At 51.9% G+C, this 18,781-nt stretch overlaps 1 long non-coding RNA gene across 1 annotated transcript; it reads right to left on the bottom strand.

Annotated features, from left to right (window-relative positions):
- Positions 1-985: 985 nt before the first annotated feature.
- On the bottom strand, positions 986-5,610 carry LOC138447593 (uncharacterized). The gene is made up of 2 exons (XR_011246788.1): positions 4,182-5,610; positions 986-2,742 (listed from the first exon to the last, which is right to left on the bottom strand). It is a non-coding gene; the product is annotated as an uncharacterized lncRNA (long non-coding RNA).
- Between the last annotated feature and the right edge of the window lie 13,171 nt (positions 5,611-18,781).

The following is an 18,781-nucleotide window of genomic DNA, read 5'->3' as shown; positions in this document are numbered from 1 at the left end:
CCACAGAGGGCTTAGAGAGAGCTTCCCACCCTAGAGGCCAACAGGCTCAGGGAGAAAAGGCTGCAGGAGGCCCGGCTGTCCCCAGATCGTCCCAGGCCCTAAAGACCAGAGGGCTGTGGCACCGGGTCCAGCCTGAGATGGCCAGTGACAGCGGGAGGGTCAGCCAGCTCGTGACCACGTCTCACAGCTGGGCTGTCTCTAGGGCTACCGGAAGATCCGAGTCCCAGGCCGGGGTCAGCAGCGCCACCGTGGAGTTCCTGGTGGCCCTGTCCCCCACGGAGCAGCCCCGGAGGGCACCCTTGCCACCCCTCACCCCCCACGGAAGGAAACTGAGGCCTCAGCGGGGCTCAGCTTGTCCTCTTCATGTCCCAGATCCCAGAATAGCCGGCCCGTCTGCCTCCCTCCCACCTGCATCTGCGTCCAGGGCAGAGTGGGCGGCCGGCCCAGCAGGCCGGGTCCACGCTCCTGCTGGCCCTGCTTCACCACCAGGCGCGAGCGAGCCCCCACCCCCGGCCAGGCTGTGCATCCCTGAGCCGGGTGGGGCCGGCCCCGGTGCCTGAAGAAGAGCGCCAGCACACAGTGAAGGCCCGGGGTTCAGCGGGGACAGCGGTGCTGCTGGCCATTCAGGGGGGCTGAGACCAGGCCCACGGGGCCACACGTGAGCGGCACTGCCACCCTCCCTGCCCACAGCCCCTCCCACCCCCGAATCTCCTGCTGGTTTAAAGGCAGAAGCTGCTGAGCTGACGGAATTAGCTCAAGGACAGGAGGCAGCAGCCCTGTCCTCTACCCCCAGCCTGGATCCAGCCCCCCCCCACCCCCGCCCCAGGATGGTGGGATGGCTCTGGGAGCAGTGAGCAGTGGGTGACCAGAAATTCTAGGTCAGCTGGACCCTGACTGCCCACTCAGCCTGGGCTTGCCCCAGAACTGGGCGTGAGCTCCGTAGAACTGTCCGGGATAACTGCAGAGCTAGATGCCCCCCACTCCATTAATCATCATTATTTTAATTAAGGTAAGAAATACAGCTCATCAAAGATTTGATTAATTAGCAGCTAACAGCACTTGGGTGAGTCAGTGACCCGAGTGGTGTGAGTTCACACTTCTGTTCAGGATGTATAAGAAATGAAAGCGTCCCAAGAAGGTGGGCGGGGTGCCGGGGGGGCTCTGCCAGGATGCGGGCTGGGAGGGAGGCCCCGAGTCGGGCCCCAGTGCGAGGCAGAAGGTCCCCCTGCAGCTGAGCGTCCACGGCTCGTCTCCTGTGTGGTTGCTTGGCTGCCCCCGGGAGGACCCCCGCTGCTGCCACCGTCTGGGCGTTCTCAGTGGTCTTGACCGAGGCCCCACAGCTCCTTCTGACCCCAGGCCCACACCGTGCCCAGACGCGCCCTGTGGCGGTGCCTCGTTCCCACGCCCCAGAACTGGGCTTGGGTCCAGGAGGGACCCACGGAAGTGCATGAGTCTGGCCCCGCCGGCGGCGGCCTGGATGGGAGACACTGCGAGGGGCAGGCTGGATGAGCCCTGAGTGAGATGGACGCTGGGAGGAAGCGAGAACCAGGGCTGTGCTGCAGAGGCTCACGGTGGGGACCCACTCGGGTCTGATGCTGATGGACGGAGGTGACCTGAGGTCACAGGGAGACTGGGTTCGGCAGGAGCAGAGGCAGGAGTCGCGGGGCCAGCCACGGCCAAGGATCAGGTGTGAGGGCCCAGCGCCGAGTTCCCCACACTTTCACTTCTCCAGCACCAGGGTTCGGTTCCAGGAGGGGCCCCCGTCCACGGGTGAGCAGCCATCGGGGGTGGGGTGGGGTGTCGAGGAACCCATGCGGAAGCCACCTGACAGGTTGGGGGTGTCCATCAGGGAGCAGCGCACACCTGCCAACCTTGCCCCTCCCACCTGGGACGGCCATCGGGGCCTGCGGAAGCTCCTACTATTGGCAGCGCCTGTCAGGAGCCCTGAGACTGGCTGTCTCCATGGAAACAAGTCTGTGGTCGCAGGACCTGCATCCGTGACCTGGGGCTGCCGTAACAAATGACCACAAACTGGGGGGATTAAATGACAGTTCTGGAGGCTGGAGCTGGAGTTCAGGTATCGGCAGGCCATACTGTCTCTGGAGGCTCTAGGGGAGGGTCCTTCCTGCTTCTCCAGCGTCTGGCGGCTCCTGGTTTCCCTGGCGCGCGGCTGCATCCCTCCAGTCTCCCACGGCCCCTCCCCTGTGTGCCCTTGTCTCAGATCTCCCTCCCCTTTCTCCTAAGGACACCAGCCACGGGATTCAGGGCCCCGCCTAATCCAGGCTAGTTACATCTTGAGATCCTTGAATCAGCTGCATCTGTAAATACCAAATAAGGTCACTTGGCATGGGTCCCTGGGGTTCCACCCCTAAGCTGTGTTACTCACCTCAAGTCACTGTCCTCCTCTGGGCTTCTGCTTCCTTACGCTCCCTCAGAGGATGCTGGACAGACCAGACAGGTCACCTGTCCGTTAGTGGGCATCCACTAAGAGGCAGAATTCACACAAAGAGTTTGCATCAGCTGGGTGGGAGCAGACGCTGCCCAGGCAACCAGGGCCTGGAAGGCACACAAGGGTCCCGGGCTGCCCTAGGCAGAGGTGACAGGTCCTTCCCAGTAAAGCCGCACCGCACACACCCCCCACACACACACACACACACTGAGGGAGGTGGGACAAGGTTGCTTCCAAGGACATGTCCAGGTCACGAACTAAGATGGCCTCTCTTTCCTGCACCTCCATCCAGGCTGAAAGAGATTGCAAACCAAATTAGCCGAAGACTTAACAGGAATTGATTTTAATTTAAAGCCCTTTGAGTGCTTTCCCCTCTGTGATGAAAGACAAGGAGAATGAAATCTGTGTTCTGATCGCCCCATAACTGTATCTGATCTAATTTTCTGCCCCACACCGGCTCTCCTGATGAGGTCAGCTTTTCTCATTGTCTCTTGGTGATTACTGAGCTTACCCTCCAAACTGCAAAGGAAATCTAATTTCTCCTTTTATTCGAACCTGTGTTTCTCCCACACGCTAGTAAATTTCCCCAGAATTCAGACTCCTAAGTCCAGAGTGATTCACAGCACATTCTGAAAGAGGGGCCCGGGGCAGTCATGTACCGTCTGGAAGGAGTGAGGAGGTTGCTTCCAACTCTGGCAGTCGTGGAGAGCGAGCTGCCCTGATGTGGGAAGGCTGCATCATCCCCACTGTGAGGAAGACTTGGAAACTGAAGTATGGGGGCTTTGTTTGTTTTTTAAGGTCTTTATTGAATTTGCTACAATATCACCACTTTTGTTAATGTTGTTGTTTTCTGGCCTCCAGGCATGTGGGATCTCAGCTCCCTGACCAAGGGTGGAACCCATACCCCCTGCATAGGAAGGCGAGGTCTTAGCCCCTGGATGTCAGGCAGGCCCCCAGAAGCATGTTTGGGAGCACCCGCAGGGAGCATGCGCAGCTTCAGAGGGCCTGTGTGGTCCTCGACCCCAACTCCCAGCAGCCAGTCTCCACCATAAGTGGCGGGTCTGCTTCCTCACGCCGTCTCCGTGCCCTGCACACCCTGGTACCGGCAGACCCACTGTCCCTCCCCTCAGCGGTGCTCAGAAACCCACCACGCCTCCCCTCATCACGCAGCCTCAACCCCCACTTGCCAAGATGATCAAGGCCCAGCTGCGCCTGCATCACCTCCCCCTCAGGAGGCGGAAGAGGCTCTGTGCTCCCGACAAGGCCGCCCCCACCCCGTCACAGCCTCATCCCGTGCCCTCACCCCAACCTTTCCCGGCTCCCCGGCCCTTGGCGTTTCCACTGCCCCGGGGGTCTCGTTGTCAGTGCCGCCCCCAACCTGCGTTCCCCACGGATGTCTTCGCCCCTCCCCCAGTCCTCAAGGTCAGGATCCTTAAAGGATCTTGGTTTGCTGCCCCGTCTCTCTTCCCACCTGGTGACCACTCACCAAAGTGAAAGTGAAAGTCACTCAGTCGTGTCTGACACTTTGCGAGCCCACAGACCGTAGCCCACCCGGCTCCTCTGTCCATGGAGTCCTCCAGGCAAGAATACTGGAGTGGGTAGCCATGCTCTCCTCCAGGGGAATCTTCCCAACCCAGGGATCAAACCCAGGTCTCCCATACTGCAGGCAGATTCTTGACCGTCTAAGCCACCAAGAAAGCCCGCTGAGGTCACTCAAGACCCAGCAACCCACCTGCCATCCTCACTGGGGCTCATGACTTTTTTTTCCCTGTTCAAGAAGCATCCTTTTCTCTGCTCCCAGACCAGAGTCTGGAATCTGGACAGCTGGCTTTTAGAAATGATTTTAAAGTGTTAATTCTATCTCATCTGAGTGATCATCTTGCTCCTGGAACTTAGATCCATAAAATATTGATCTGGAAAGGATCTGCCAAGACCATCTGGCCCAGAATGCCAAGCATGTGATGTCACTGTGCAGTAGGAGAGGGTGATGGCAGTTATTATTATAAAAGCTCAAACTGGGGCCCAGAGAGGGGCAGCAACTTGCAAAGACACACAGCACCTGTGGTCCTGATGCCCCAGGATCAGCACCGTCTTCATATTATTCTTGTATCCACAGACCCCAGCCTGGCTCCGTGACAGCCTCCACTTCTCGTCCTTACGACGTCCAGGTGAGCAAGGCAGGAGCATGTTTTGTTGCTCATTTCTCACATAAAAAGAAAAATGCTTTTAAGGCTATTTAAGTCTCTTTAGACGGCAACTCCTGCAGCCTGGATGAAAGAGCCTTGGTTTGCTCCCAGAGGGGGTGTCTGCGCATACCTGGAACCGTCCATGTTCCTTTTGATCATGCTTCTTAGCTAGTCCCCTTGAGATCAAAGCTGGTGAGGTGGACAGGCCCCTTTGAAGTTTCCTAGGGTTTTCTGAGACGCAGGTCCTAGCAGCCACAGTGTTTTGCGCCAAAGGGGAAGAGGCTGGCAGGTGGAGACCCAAGGCCTCTGAGCAGGCTTTTACCCTTGTAAATACTTCTACATGGGAGCCCTCACTGGCCACCCCTGGAATGATCACATGTAGGAGGCATGTGTGGGGTCTGCAGGACCTCCCTTTGTTCCCCAGATTTCCTCTGAAAATGACCCTCTCCCCAGTCCAGTGATCCTGGTGGGAGTGTAAGTGTGACACTGCACACATGACCCAGGCCAGCCAATCAGCATCACCCAGCCTCTGAGACCCTGACTAGCTAGGGATGGTCACATGACCCAGGCCAGCCAATCAGCATCACCCAACCTCTGAGACCCTGACTAGCTAGGGATAAGCACATGACCCAGGCTAGCCAATCAGCATCACCCAGCCTCTGAGACCCTGACTAGCTAGGGATAAGCACATGACCCAGGCTAGCCAATCAGCATCACCCAGCCTCTGAGACCCTGACTAGCTAGGGATGGTCACATGACGCAGGCCACCACCCTGAGTCCTGTAGGGGGTTTAGAATTTTATTGAAAAAAAGTTATTTTATGCCTGGTGTTAACATGGCCATCTTTGTTCAGCTGGAGAAACAGTCTACTTGAGAGTAATGCTTCACAAGGGAAAACAACAGGGAGGCAGAGGAGGTGGTTCCAATAGCCTTGTCTAACATCCTGGATCCAGCTATGCCTGAAGCTCAGCCACCCCTTACGAATTCCCATTCTGTGCTCCAGTCAGGCGTCCTATTTCTTTCTCTTTTTTTCTTTAAAAATACTGGTATTCTCATCTCTATGTTTAGAATTTAGGGTTTTTTGCATTTTAAATTTTTCTATTTTTAATTGAAGGTTAATTGCTTTACAGTGTTGGTTTCTGTCAAGCATCAACATGAATCAGCCAGAGGTCCACATTTGCCCCTCCCTCACGGACCTCCCTCCCACCTCCCTCCCCATCCCATCCTGTTTCTTTGAGCAGGCTTGCGTACCAGGGAGGCCTGACCAGCAGGCCACCAGCCTCTCACGTAAGCCAGACTTGGAGCAGGTAGCTGGCTCCCTGGCCACCTAGTGGTGGACAGCACAGTGAAGCGAAGTACCCCCAGCCTAAGACAACCCCTCTGCCAGGGCACTGGTGCTTGGGAGGGCTGCACCATGCCCTGCAGTGTCCGCTTGGGGTCCCTGGGCTACAGGGAGCAGGTCGTGGCCAGGGACCACAACAGGTGGGTGCACCTTCCGGAAGGAAGAGTCATCTGCCTGAACGTGATTCCCCACAAGGCACTGCCACAGTGATCGGGCCTGACCACTGCCCCGGATGACTCCACGGAGCAGCACGGTTTAAGTCGGTCTGCGTGTACTGAACCTGGGAACAGGTCACAGCTTCCACTGGACATTTTCTTCAGGAGGCCCTCAGGTCCAGGAAAGTGCTGCACGTGTGCAAGGGTCAGCTCGGCTACCCTGGCATGGGGGGTCTGGCCTAAGATGCCGAGCAGACCCTGCCTGGCCACCTCCATCCGCACCAGGGCAGCATTTCAGGGCAGTGCCCGCCTTGCTGCCTGATGGGCCAACACTGGTCCCAGGCTGACCGGGTTCCCACATCCATCCAGCTCTGTCTCACACTTCTCGCCCCGCCACACACACACCCAACCACAAATACCACTCCACCACACAGCCCTCAGGTCTGAGAGCCAGCCTGGGAATAGCATGTGGGCTGAGGGGCAGTGGCTGTCCTGGGGGCTGGTGACGTGGCCAGCCCCCGTGGACACCCGAGACTCCCGCTGACCTATTTTAGAAGCCAAAGTACATTAAACTCACCCCTCCCCTCCCGTTTCTCCACTCCCCTGTGAAATCTATTTTAAAAGATCAGAATTTTCTTTACATCTACCTCTGAAATGTGCTGCAGAAGATAAATGGGCCATAAACAGACTAGGGTGGGGGAGGGGCGGTGGGCGAAACCAGGAGGATGTGCTCACTGGGGTGGGGCTGGGGTGCTTCTGATCAGTCAGAGCCCCTGTGTTCACTGGGGCCTCCATTCATTTCCTGGCCCAGGATGACGGGGAAGCAGCATTCCGGGCGTCCTGGCTCCCATGCCTGTCTCTGCATCAGGCTCCTCTGGGAGCTTCCGCGGTGGGTGGGACAGCCCCCTTGCCAGCAGACAGAGCCGAGCACCTGTGTGTCCCTGCCCTGCACTGGGGCCGCTGCCAGCCTCGTCCCAGAGCCCGGCCGAGCGAGCCTGTCCAGGTGACCGTCGGGGTGACCAAGCGTCCACCTGGGACTGGAGTCTGAAGTCCAGACTGGCCTGCCCACAAACCCCAGTCCAGCCATCGCCCCACTGGCCACCCCACAGGGCTGGAGCCCCATTCCCTTCGGCCCAGGGCATTGGATGGCCGCAGCGTGGTGGCCCTGGGAGGGAGCTGGTCTGTCTCCTGTCCCTCCACCAGAGAGTCCATCTGGCTCCTCCCGACCACCCCTTGGCCAGGAAGCCTAGTGTACCCCTCTCCACCTCCCACCCCACCCAGTAGAGGCCTGCCTAGAACCCAGGAACCCCTCAAACTCCAGCTGCCCTCCTGGGAGGAAGCCCTGGGGAAGCCAGGAAGGAGCCCACCGCCTCCTCCCAGATACACTCCTCCAGGCCGACCACCTGCCGCCGACCATCCCCACAGGCTGTCCCGGGTGAGGAGCATAGAGCAGCCCCGCCTGCTGGGAGGGACAGTGCTGAGACTCAGAGCCTCCTGCTTCACTGGTATTTTGAACTGAGACTCTCTTCATCCCTTACATACTCACACACACACTGGTATTTTGAACTTCTGGGGTCCCAGAGCTCCCCTGGACCCAGCCCCTGGCAGGTGGCTCAGTCCATCCATCTGGTCCTCCGTTTCCTGCTGGGAAAGGATCCCCGCCTCGGCCCACCAGTGCCCCCCAGCCCCTGACTCTGATGCGGTCCTGAGTCTCGGGGGATGCGTCGTGACACTTCCACCTTAGTTGAATCCCCATCTTGGCTCCCCCTGCCTGGGCTGCCTTTTCCCGGAAGCCTTCCAGAAGAACTCCCCCGCACTGGAATGTCTCCCTTTGAACTCAGGAACTAGGGCTGCTCACGCTAGCTGAGACTCTCTTTGTCCCTTACACACTCACACACACACATGCACGCACACGCACCACTTACACGTCTCAGCGAGGCACTCCTGCTATGGCCAGTCCCGAAAGGAAGCCTCCAGCAGCTCCCAGCTAAGCTCCCTGGGCCTTCAACTGGCTCCCCCTCACGGACCGTGAGCACCCTACTTTCAGGCCCTACTCCCTCTCCTTTCCCTCCATGGGGGAGGAGCCTCAGAATCCCCAGGTGCCCCTCCAAGGCCTGGCGGTGGCCCATGGCTTGGAGAGAGCAGTGCCCTGAGCTGGGCGCTCTGGGCACTGAACTGGGGCCTTTACCAGCCAGTGTCGGGCGGCCTCTCGGGTGTCCTCCGTGGACACTTCCAGGTCCAGCCCTGAGCACCCGGCTGCAGTCACTGCCTAGGAGAACCTCCCATTACCTCCTGGCTTTGAGGACCGGATGGAGAGCTGTGCCAGGGGAGCTGGAGGGCCAGATGCGGCCTGCATGGTTTGCCCCCGTCCTTGGCCTGTACTCACGGGCCAAGCCGGACAGGCCTGGGCAGTAGCAGGAGATGTGTGTCGTCTGTGTCCTGAGCTCGGTGGGAGATTCTGGGTCAGTCAGGGACAGCGCGAGCCTGCGGTGTGTGCGCGGTGGCCTGGAGGTTGGGGGCGGGGAAGGCCAGCAGCCGGGAGACTGAATAACCCAGACAGGCTGGGCAAGAAGGGATGGGGCAGAGGCCAGCCCAGGGGAGTCCGGGCTGCTTCTGCGATGGGACACCTGCCTTGTTGCAGGAGCCAAGCCTTTGCCACTGCCCCCAGCTGGTGCCCAAGGTCACCTCCAGTGCCAGCTGAGTGCTGGCTGAGGTCAGCCCAAGCCTGAGCCTGCAGCCCTGGACCCTCAGTCCCAGGGCCCTGCTGCCCAGCACCCGTGGGGAGCCTGGCCTGCAAAGTCCCCACAGCTCTCATAGCCTGAGACCCCAGGAGGACCAGCGAGGGGCGTGGGGCCCAGCAACCACTTGCCGGGCCAGCCTTTTCTCTCCCGATGAAACCAAGTCTCAGGTGGCGGAGGCAGGGGGCTGGCCGGCTCGCACTCTGGGCCACACGGCCGGCATCGGCGGTCTCCAGGCCAAGGGCAGACAGCAGCCTGGCCCAGGCCCATGCAGGGCCCTTCTGGGAAGCGGAGCTGCGGTCTATTTTTGCTCTCTGACAACACAGCACAGGCAGCCGCTGTGACTTATCTCTGCCGCCCACGGGCACGGCCACAGAGGCAGCTTTGTACCCTCGGGCTCCATGCACCCCCCCAGGGGCGAGTGGGGGGAGGGATTTAATGAGCCCCTTCCCCCACCCTGTGAGCCCAGGCGCCTGAGTCAACAGCCCCTAGAAAGTCCCCAGGACCCCTGCCAGCCAGCCTCTTGACCTGAGATGTTTTTCCTGTGGGGCCCATGTAGGGTCCTAGCTTCCTCAGGCACTGTCACCCAGTATTATCTGGGGGGCCTCCCAAGGCCACCCAGGCTCTCCCGAGCCCTGGGCAGGTGACGAACGTCAGCACAGAAATGAGAACTTGGAGGACGGCCTCCTGGGCCCACCTCTTGCTCCGCGGCCTTCTGCGACCAGCAGGAGCCCTCTGCAGGTGCTGGGCGAGCCTGCTGAAGGCTAAACAGCCCCAGGCGCCAGCCAGCCGCCCTCCTCAGATGACACGGCCGTGTCCCCATGGCCCTCCAGGACCCCAGGTGACCGGATGGCCCCACTGAGGTCTCTGGGGGCTGCAGCTGAGGCTGCCACCTCCTGCCGGGACCGTCCCGGCCGGCCCCAGGGCTACAGCTGGGGATGCCCCATGGAGACCCACGCGGGGGTCGCCGTGGTCCCACAGAGGGCTCTGCAGCGAGAGCTCTGTCTGCTTATCTGATGGAAGCCCGACCGGGCCGCGGCTGCAGGCCCCTCCTGCGCGGGTCCACCGGGAGGGGTGGTCCTGGGGGGTCTGCAGCTTCCACCTTCTAAGTCAGGTCGCAGACAGGAGAAGGGCGCTTTGCGTCAGGGGCCTCCAGACTTCCGTAAATAGAAAGCTGGCCGGGCAGTCTGGGTTATTTTCTGCCTCCATGAACGTGACCCTGGGAGAGGCAGCTCCCACTCCAGGCCCCAAAGCCGTCCTGGGGCCGGCAACACGCACTGCAGCAAACACAGACATGGGCACACTCGCCAGCCTCGGAAGCTGGCACCCAGGAGTAAGCTGACGGCGTGGCAAGCACCCTCCATACACCGCGGAGAGACCGGTTCACGTTGCAGGACACCATAGACACAGGTGACCTCATCTTCCTCACTTTTCTGGAAGTAACTTTTACACAGGGCGTAATGCATGCGTGTTCAGAGCACAGTCTGATGAGCCAGTAACTGGACATACCCCGTGTCCACCACCACATTCAAGACAAGGCTCCAGAAAGTTCCCTCAGGCCCCACCCCCACAGGCAGCCCCTGTGGGTTTCGGACACCGTTCATTAGCTTCGCCTCTTCTTGAACCTAACATGCGTAGTATTACGCAGAAGGCGATATTCTGTACCCTTCTTTCTCTTAAGTTTTGAACGCATACTCCGTGTTCATTGCCGAGTAATATTCCGCTGTGTGCCGATAGCACTGACTTTCTGTCCAATTTTCTGTTGAAGGGTATTCAAGGATTTGTTTTTCTTTGCAGTTCTTAGCTATTATCAACAAAGCCACTATAGATGTTCTTTTATGATCTTTTTTAGGGACATGTATTTTCATTCCTCTTGAGTAAATGGAATTTCTGGGTCATAAAGCAGATGTTTGTTTAATTTTATAAGAAACAGCCAAGCAGTTTTCTAGAGTGACTGTGCAGCTCTGCAGTGCCCCCAGCAGTACTGGAGAGGTCCAGCCGCTCCCATCCTCACCTGGTAGGTGGTGTCGCTGGTCTATAATTCCAGCCACCTGGTGCATGGGAAGCGCCATCTCCTTGTGGTTTTTATTACCTGTCCCTACTGACTAATGATGTCTAATGGTGCCGATTTTTATTATTGACTAGTAGGAATCGTTAGATGTTTAAGACGAAAGTCCTTTGTTAGCTGTATGTAGTGAATCTTTTCTTCCAGTCTGCAGAGTGCATCCTTAGCAGTGTCTTTTTATGAGCAGATGCTTATCATTTTAATGAAGACTAATTGGTCCGTTCTTCCTTTGGCTTTATTGCCTTTTGTGTCCTCCCTAAGAAATTCATCTCCTCTGTTTCCTTTTACTAGTTTTCCAGGTTAAGTCTTATATGCAATGCATGGGTCTGTGGTGCAGCTCAGAGCTTTTTTGTGCAGTGAGAGGGGTGGATTGGCATTGATAGTTTTCTCCATCAGTTTATCTACTTGTTTCAATCATTCGTGGAGAAACTTCTTTCCTGACTGAAGTGCCTCAGCACCTCCTAGAAAATCAATTAACCACAGTAGTTCCCCAACATTGTAAAGCACTAAATGTCATTTAATTGTACACTTGGAAAATGGTCTCTCTTGTGTTATGTGGATTTCATCTCAGTTTGAAAAATTAATTTCATATATGATTGTTGTGTTCTGTTCTGTTGATGTAAATGTCCGTACTTACACCGAATTCTCACCCTCCCAATTACGGCGCCTGTACGTTTAGTCGAGAAAGTGACTAGTGTGATTCCTCCAACTTTGTCATCTTTCAAGAGCACGGGCCTGTGTGGGATTCCTTGCATTTTCATGGTCCTTTCAGAACTGAGTCAGCTTCTGTAAATGACTCCAGGTTTTGACTGGGAAGGGATCAATTTGGAGAGAATTAACATTTTAACAATTGCATGTCTTACAATCCCTAAACAGGGTGTGTGTCTGCGCTTATTTACATCCTCAATTTCTCTCAGCTGTGTTTTATAGTTTTCAGCAGACAGATTTTAATGTACTTAAATTTATTCCTCTGTGTTATATACTGACACTACTATTGTAGTGAGAGTTTTAAATTTTATTTTTCTAAGAATTTGTTGCTAGTATATGAAAATACAATGGATTATTCATGTTGGCTTTGTATCCTATGAACTTCCAAATTTATTTGTATCTAGAACAGGGTTTTTTTGTGGTTAATTTTTTTAGGATTTCCCGTGTAAACAATGGTGATGTTTGTGACTAGAGACAGTTTTACTTCCTTCATTCCAATATTCATAACTGTTTTGTCCTTGACTGCCCTCCAGTGCTGCCCAGGACCCACAGTACAGTCTTCATAGAATTGGTGAAACCATACATTTTTGAACTATTCCAGATAGTCAGGGTGAACCACTCAATATTTCACTATTAGTATGAAAGTTACTAAAAGAATTAGAATTTGTAGTGGAGTTGCAAGTCTCCATAGATCTCTTTTATCAGATTGCAGACTTTCCTCCCACTATTAGGTTGTGAAAATTTTTATAATGCATGGATTTGAGTGTTCTCAAATGCTTTTTCTGCATCTATTAAGATAAATATATTTTTTCCTTTTATCTGTTAATGTCCTGAGTTGCACTGATTGCTTTCGAATGGGAAATTGACTTGCATTCCTGTGATAAACCTCATTTCGTCCTAATATTTTTTATACGTTCCTGCATTTGACGCTGTAATTTTTAAAAAGTAATTGTGCGTTTGTGTTCAGGAGGATCAGTTCAGTTCAGTTCAGTCGCTCAGTTGTCTCCAACTCTTTGCGCCCCATGAATTGCAGCATGCCAGGCCTCCCTGTCCATCACCAACTCCCGATGTTCACTCAAACTCATGCCCATCAAGTTGGTGATGTGTTCCAGCCATCTCATCCTCTGTCATCCCCTTTTCCTCCTGCCCCCAATCCGTCCCAGCATCAGAGTCTTTTCCAGTGAGTCAGCTCTTCACATCAGGTGGCTGAAGTATTGCAGTTTTAGCCTCAGCATCAGTCCCACGAATGGACACCAAAGACTGATCTCCTTTAGGACCCAGGACTGATCTCCTTTAGGATGGACTGGTTGGATCTCCTTACAGTCCAAGGGACTCTCAAGAGTCTTCTCCAACACCACAGTTCAAAAGCATCAATTCTTCTGCACTCAGCCTTCTTCATAGTCCAACTCTCACATCCATACATGACTACTGGAAAAACCATAGCCTTGATTAGACCGACCTTTGTTGACAAAGTAATATCTCTGGTTTTTAATATGCTGTCTAGGTTGGTCATAACTTTTATTCCAAGAAGCAAGCATCTTTTAATTTCATGGCTGTAATCACCATCTGCAGTGATTTTGGAGCCCTCAAAATAAATTCTGTCACTGTTTTCACTGTTTCCCCATCTATTTCCCATGAAGTGATGGGACTAGATGCCATGATCTTTGTTTTCTGAATGTTGAGCTTTAAGCCAACTTTTTCACTCTCCTCTTTCACTTTCATCAAGAGGCTCTTTAGTTCTTCACTTTTTACCATAAGGATGGTGTCATCTGCATATCTGAGGTTATTGATATTTCTCCCGGCAATCTTAATTCCAGCTTGTGCTTCTTCCAGCCCAGCGTTTCTCATGATGTACTCTGCATATAAGTTAAATAAGCAGGGTGACAATATACAGTCTTGACGTACTCCTTTTCCAATTTGGAACCAGTCTGTTGTTCCATGTCCAGTTCTAACTGTTGCTTCCTGACCTGCGGTGGTCTGGTATTCCCATCTCTTTCAGAATTTTCCACAGTTTATTGTGATCCACACAGTCAAAGGCTTTGGCATAGTCAATAAAGCAGAAATAGATGTTTTTCTGGAACTCTCTCACTCTTTTGATGATCCAATGGATGTTGGCAAATTGATCTCTGGTTCCTCCGCCTTTTCTAAAACCAGCTTGAACATCTGGAAGTTCACGGTTCACGTATTGCTGAAGCCTGGCTTGGAGAATTTTGAGCATTACTTTATTACTTTACTCAAATTGAAGAAAGTAGGGAAAACTGTTAGACCATTCAGGTATGACCTAAATCAAATCCCTTATGATTTTACAGTGGAAGTGAGAAATAGATTTAAGGGCCTAGATCTGATAGATAGAGTGCCTGATGAACTATGGAATGAGGTTCATGACACTGTACAGGAGACAGGGATCAAGACCATCCCCATGGAAAAGAAATGAAAAAAGCAAAATGGCTGTCTGGGGAGGCCTTACAGATAGCTGTGAAAAGAACAGAGGCAAAAAGCAAAGGAGAAAAGGAAAGATATAAGCATCTGAATGCAGAGTTCCAGACAATAGTAAGAAGAGAGAAGAAAGCCTTCTTCAGCGATCAGTGCAAAGAAATAGAGGAAAACAACAGAATGGGAAAGACTAGAGATCTCTTCAAGAAAATTAGAGATACCAAGGGAACATTTCATGCAAAGATGGGCTCAATAAAGGACAGAAATGGTAGGGAACTAACAGAAGCAGAAGATATTAAGAAGAGGTGGCAAGAATACACAGAAGAACTGTACAAAAAAGATCTTCACGACCCAGATAATCATGATGGTGTGATCACTAATCTAGAGCCAGACATCCTGGAATGTGAAGTCAAGTGGGCCTTAGGAAGCATCACTATGAATAAAGCTAGTGCAGGTGATGGAATTCCAGTGGAGCTGTTTCAAATCCTGAAAGACGATGCTGTGAAAGTGCTGCACTCAATATGCCAGCAAATTTGGAAAACTCAGCAGTGGCCACAGGACTGGAAAAGGTCAGTTTTCATTCCAATTCCAAAGAAAGGCAACGCCAAAGAATGCTCAAACTACCGCACAATTGCACTCATCTCACATGCTAGTAAAGTAATGCTCAAAATTCTCCAAGCCAGGCTTCAGCAATACATGAACAGTGAATTCCCTGATGTTCAAGCTGGTTTTAGAAAAGGCAGAGGAACCAGAGATCAAATTGCCAACATCTGCTGGATCATGGAAAAAGCAAGAGTGTTCCAGAAAAACATCTATTTCTGCTTTATTGACTATGCCAAAGCCTTTGACTGTGTGGATCACAATCAACTGTGGAAAATTCTGAAAGAGATGGGAATACCAGAGCACCTGACCTGCCTCTTGAGAAATATGTATGTAGGTCAGGAAGCAACAGTTAGAACTGGACATGGAACAACAGACTGGTTCCAAATAGGAAAAGGAGTACGTCAAGGCTGTATATTGTCACCTTGCTTATTTAACTTACATGCAAAGTACATCATGAGAAACGCTGGACTGGCAGAAACACAAGCTGGAATCAAGATTGCCGGGAAAAATATCAATAACCTCAGATATGTAGATGACACCACCCTTATGGCAGAAGGTGAAGAGGAGCTAAAAAGCCTCTTGATGAAAGTGAAAGAGGAGAGTGAAAAAGTTGGCTTAAAGCTCAACATTCAGAAAACAAAGATCATGGCATGTAGTCCCATCACTTCATGGGAAATAGATGGGGAAACAGTGGAAACAGTGTCAGACTTGATTTTTGGGGGCTCCAAAATCAGTGCAGATGGTGCCTGCAGCCATGAAATTAAAAGACGCTTACTCCTTGGAAGAAACGTTATGACCAACCTAGATAGTATATTCAAAAGCAGAGACATTACTTTGCCGACTAAGGTCCGTCTAGTCAAGGCTATGGTTTTCCCTGTGGTCATGTATGGATGTGAGAGTTGGATTGTGAAGAAGGCTGAGCGCCGAAGAACTGATGCTTTTGAACTGTGGTGTTGGAGAAGACTCTTGAGAGTCCCTTGGACTGCAAGGAGATCCAACCAGTCCATTCTGAAGGAGATCAGCCCTGGGAATTTCTTTGGAAGGAATGATGCTAAAGCTGAAACCCCAGTAGTTTGGCCACCTCATGCGAAGAGTTGACTCATTGGAAAAGACTCTGATGCTGGGAGGGATTGGGGGCAGGAGGAGAAGGGGATGACCGAGGATGAGATGGCTGGATGGCATCACGGACTGATGGATGTGAGTCTGAGTGAACTCTGGGAGATGGTGATGAACAGGGAGGCCTGGCGTGCTGCGATTCCTGGGGTCGCAAAGAGTCGGACATGACTGAGCGACTGAATTGAACTTACTAGCATATGAGATGAGTGCAATTGTGTGGTAGTTTGAGCATTCTTTGGCATTGCCTTTCTTTGGGATTGGAATGAAAACTGACCTTTTCCAGTCCTGTGGCCACAGCTGAGTTTTCCAAATTTGCTGGCATATTGAGGGCAGCACTTTCACAGCATCACCTTTTAGGATTTGAAACAGCTCAACTGGAATTCCATCACCTCCACTAGCTTTGTTTGTAGTGATGCTCTCTAAGGCCCACTTGACTTCACTTTCCAAGATGTCTGGCTCTAGATTAGTGATCACACCATCATGATTATCTGGGTCGTGAAGATCTTTTTTGTACAGTTCTTCTGTGTATTCTTGCCACCTCTTCTTAATATCTTCTGCTTCTGTTAGGGCCATACCATTTCTGTCCTTTATTGAGCCCATCTTTGCATGAAATGTTCTCTTGGTATCTCTAATTTTCTTGAAGTGATCTCTTGTCTTTCTCATTCTATTGTTTTCCTCCGTTTCTTTGCACTGATCACTGAGGAAGGCTTTCTTATCTCTTCTTGCTATTCTTTGGAACTCTGCATTCAGATGCTTATATCTTTCCTTTTCTCCTTTGCTTTTCACCTCTCTTTTTTTCACAGCTATTTGTAAGGCCTCCCCAGACAGCCATTTTGCTTTCTTGCATTTCTTTTCCATGGGGATGGTCTTGATCCCTGACTCCTGTACAATGTCACGAATCTCATTCCATAGTTCATCAGGCACTCTATCTATCAGATCTAGGCCCTTAAATCTATTTCTCACTTCCACTGTATAACCATAAGGGATTTGATTTACCTGAATGGTCTAGTGGTTTTCCCTACTTTCTTCAATTTAAGTCTGAATTTGGTAATAAGGAGTTCATGATCTGAGCCACAGTCAGCTCCTGGTCTTGTTTTTGTTGACTGTATAGAGCTTCTCCATCTTTGGCTGCAGAGAATATAATCAATCTGATTTCGGTGTTGACCATCTGGTGATGCCCATGTGTAGAGTCTTCTCTTGTGTTGTTGGAAGAGGGTGTTTGCTATGACCAGTACGTTCTCTTGGAAAAACTCTCTTAGCCTTTGTCCTGCTTCATTCTGTGCTCCAAGACCAAATTTGCCTGTTACTCCAGGTGTTTCTTGACTTCCTACTTTTTCATTCCAGTCCCCTATAATGAAAATGACAATCTTTTTTGGGTGTTAGTTCTAAAAGGTCTTGTAGGTCTTCATAGAACCGTTCAACTTCAGCTTCTTCAGCATTGCTGCTCAGAGCATAGGCTTGGATCACCATGACATTGTATGGTTTGCCTTAGAAATGAAGGGAGATAATTCTGTCATTTTTGAGATTGCATCCAAGTACTGCATTTTGGACTCTCTTCTTTACTATAGAACAAAAGTTCTACTCCATTTCTTCTGAGGGATTCCTACCCAAAATAGTAGATATAATGGTCATCTGAGTTAAATTCACCCATTCCAGTCCATCTTAGTTCGCTGATTCCTAGAATGTCAACATTCACTCTTGCCATCTTCTGTTTGATCACCTCCAATTTGCTTTGATTCATGGATCTAACATTCCAGGTTCCTATGCAATATTGCTCTTTACAGCATCAGACTTTACTTCCATCACCAGTCACATCCACAACTGGGTGTTGTTTTTGCTTTGGCTCCATCCCTTCATTCTTTCTGGAGTTATTTCTCCAATGAACAACAGACTGGTTCCAAATAGGAAAAGGAGTACGTCAAGGCTGTATATTGTCACCCTACTTATTTAACTTATATGCAGAGTACATCATGAGAAACGCAGGACTGGAATAAACACAAGCTGGAATCAAGATTGCCGGGAAAAATATCAATAACCTCAGATATGCAGATGACACCACCCTTATGGCAGAAAGTGAAGAGGAGCTATAAAGCCTCTTGATGAAAGTGAAAGAAGAGAGCGAAAAAGTTGGCCTAAAGCTCAACATTCAGAAAACAAAGATGGCATCCGGTCCCATCACTTCATGGGAAATAGATGGGGAAACAGTGGAAACAGTGTCAGACTTTATTTTTTGGGGCTCCGAAATCACTGCAGATGGTGCCTGCAGCCATGAAATTAAAAGGCGCTTACTCTTTGGAAGAAAAGTTATGACCAACCTAGATAGCATATTCAAAAGCAGAGACATTACTTTGCCGACTAAGGTCCGTCTAGTCAAGGCTATGGTTTTTCCTGTGGTCATGTATGGGTGTGAGAGTTGGATTGTGAAGAAGGCTGAGCGCCGATGAATTGATGCTTTTGAACTGTGGTGTTGGGGGAAGACTCTTGAGAGTCCCTTGGACTGCAAGGAGATCCAACCAGTCCATTCTGAAGGAGATCAGCCCTGAGATTTCTTTGGAAGGAATGATGCTAAAGCTGAAGCTCCAGTACTTTGGCCACCTCATGCGAAGAGTTGAGTCACTGAAAAGACTCTGATGCTGGGAGGGATTGGGGGCAGGAGGAGAAGGGGATGACCGAGGATGAGATGGCTGGATGGCATCACGGACTCGATGGACGTGAGTCTGAGTGAACTCCGGGAGATGGTGATGGACAGGGAGGCCTGGCGTGCTGCGATTCCTGGGGTCGCAAAGAGTCGGACATGACTGAGCGACTGAACTGAACTGAGCTTATCTCCAGTAGCGTATTGGGCACCTACCAACCTGGGGAGTTCCTCTTCCAGTTTCTCATCTTTTTGCCTTTTCACACTGTTCATGGGGTTCTTAAGGGAAGGATATTGAAATGTCTGCCATCCCCTTCTCCAGGGGACCACATTCTGTCACTTGAAACATGTA

Source organism: Ovis canadensis, chromosome 1, assembly GCF_042477335.2.
Source record: "Ovis canadensis isolate MfBH-ARS-UI-01 breed Bighorn chromosome 1, ARS-UI_OviCan_v2, whole genome shotgun sequence".
In the NCBI taxonomy this organism is placed as follows: domain Eukaryota; kingdom Metazoa; phylum Chordata; class Mammalia; order Artiodactyla; family Bovidae; genus Ovis; species Ovis canadensis.
The sequence above is the reverse complement of the archived record's forward strand: the minus strand, read 5'-3'. Positions and strand labels throughout refer to the sequence as shown.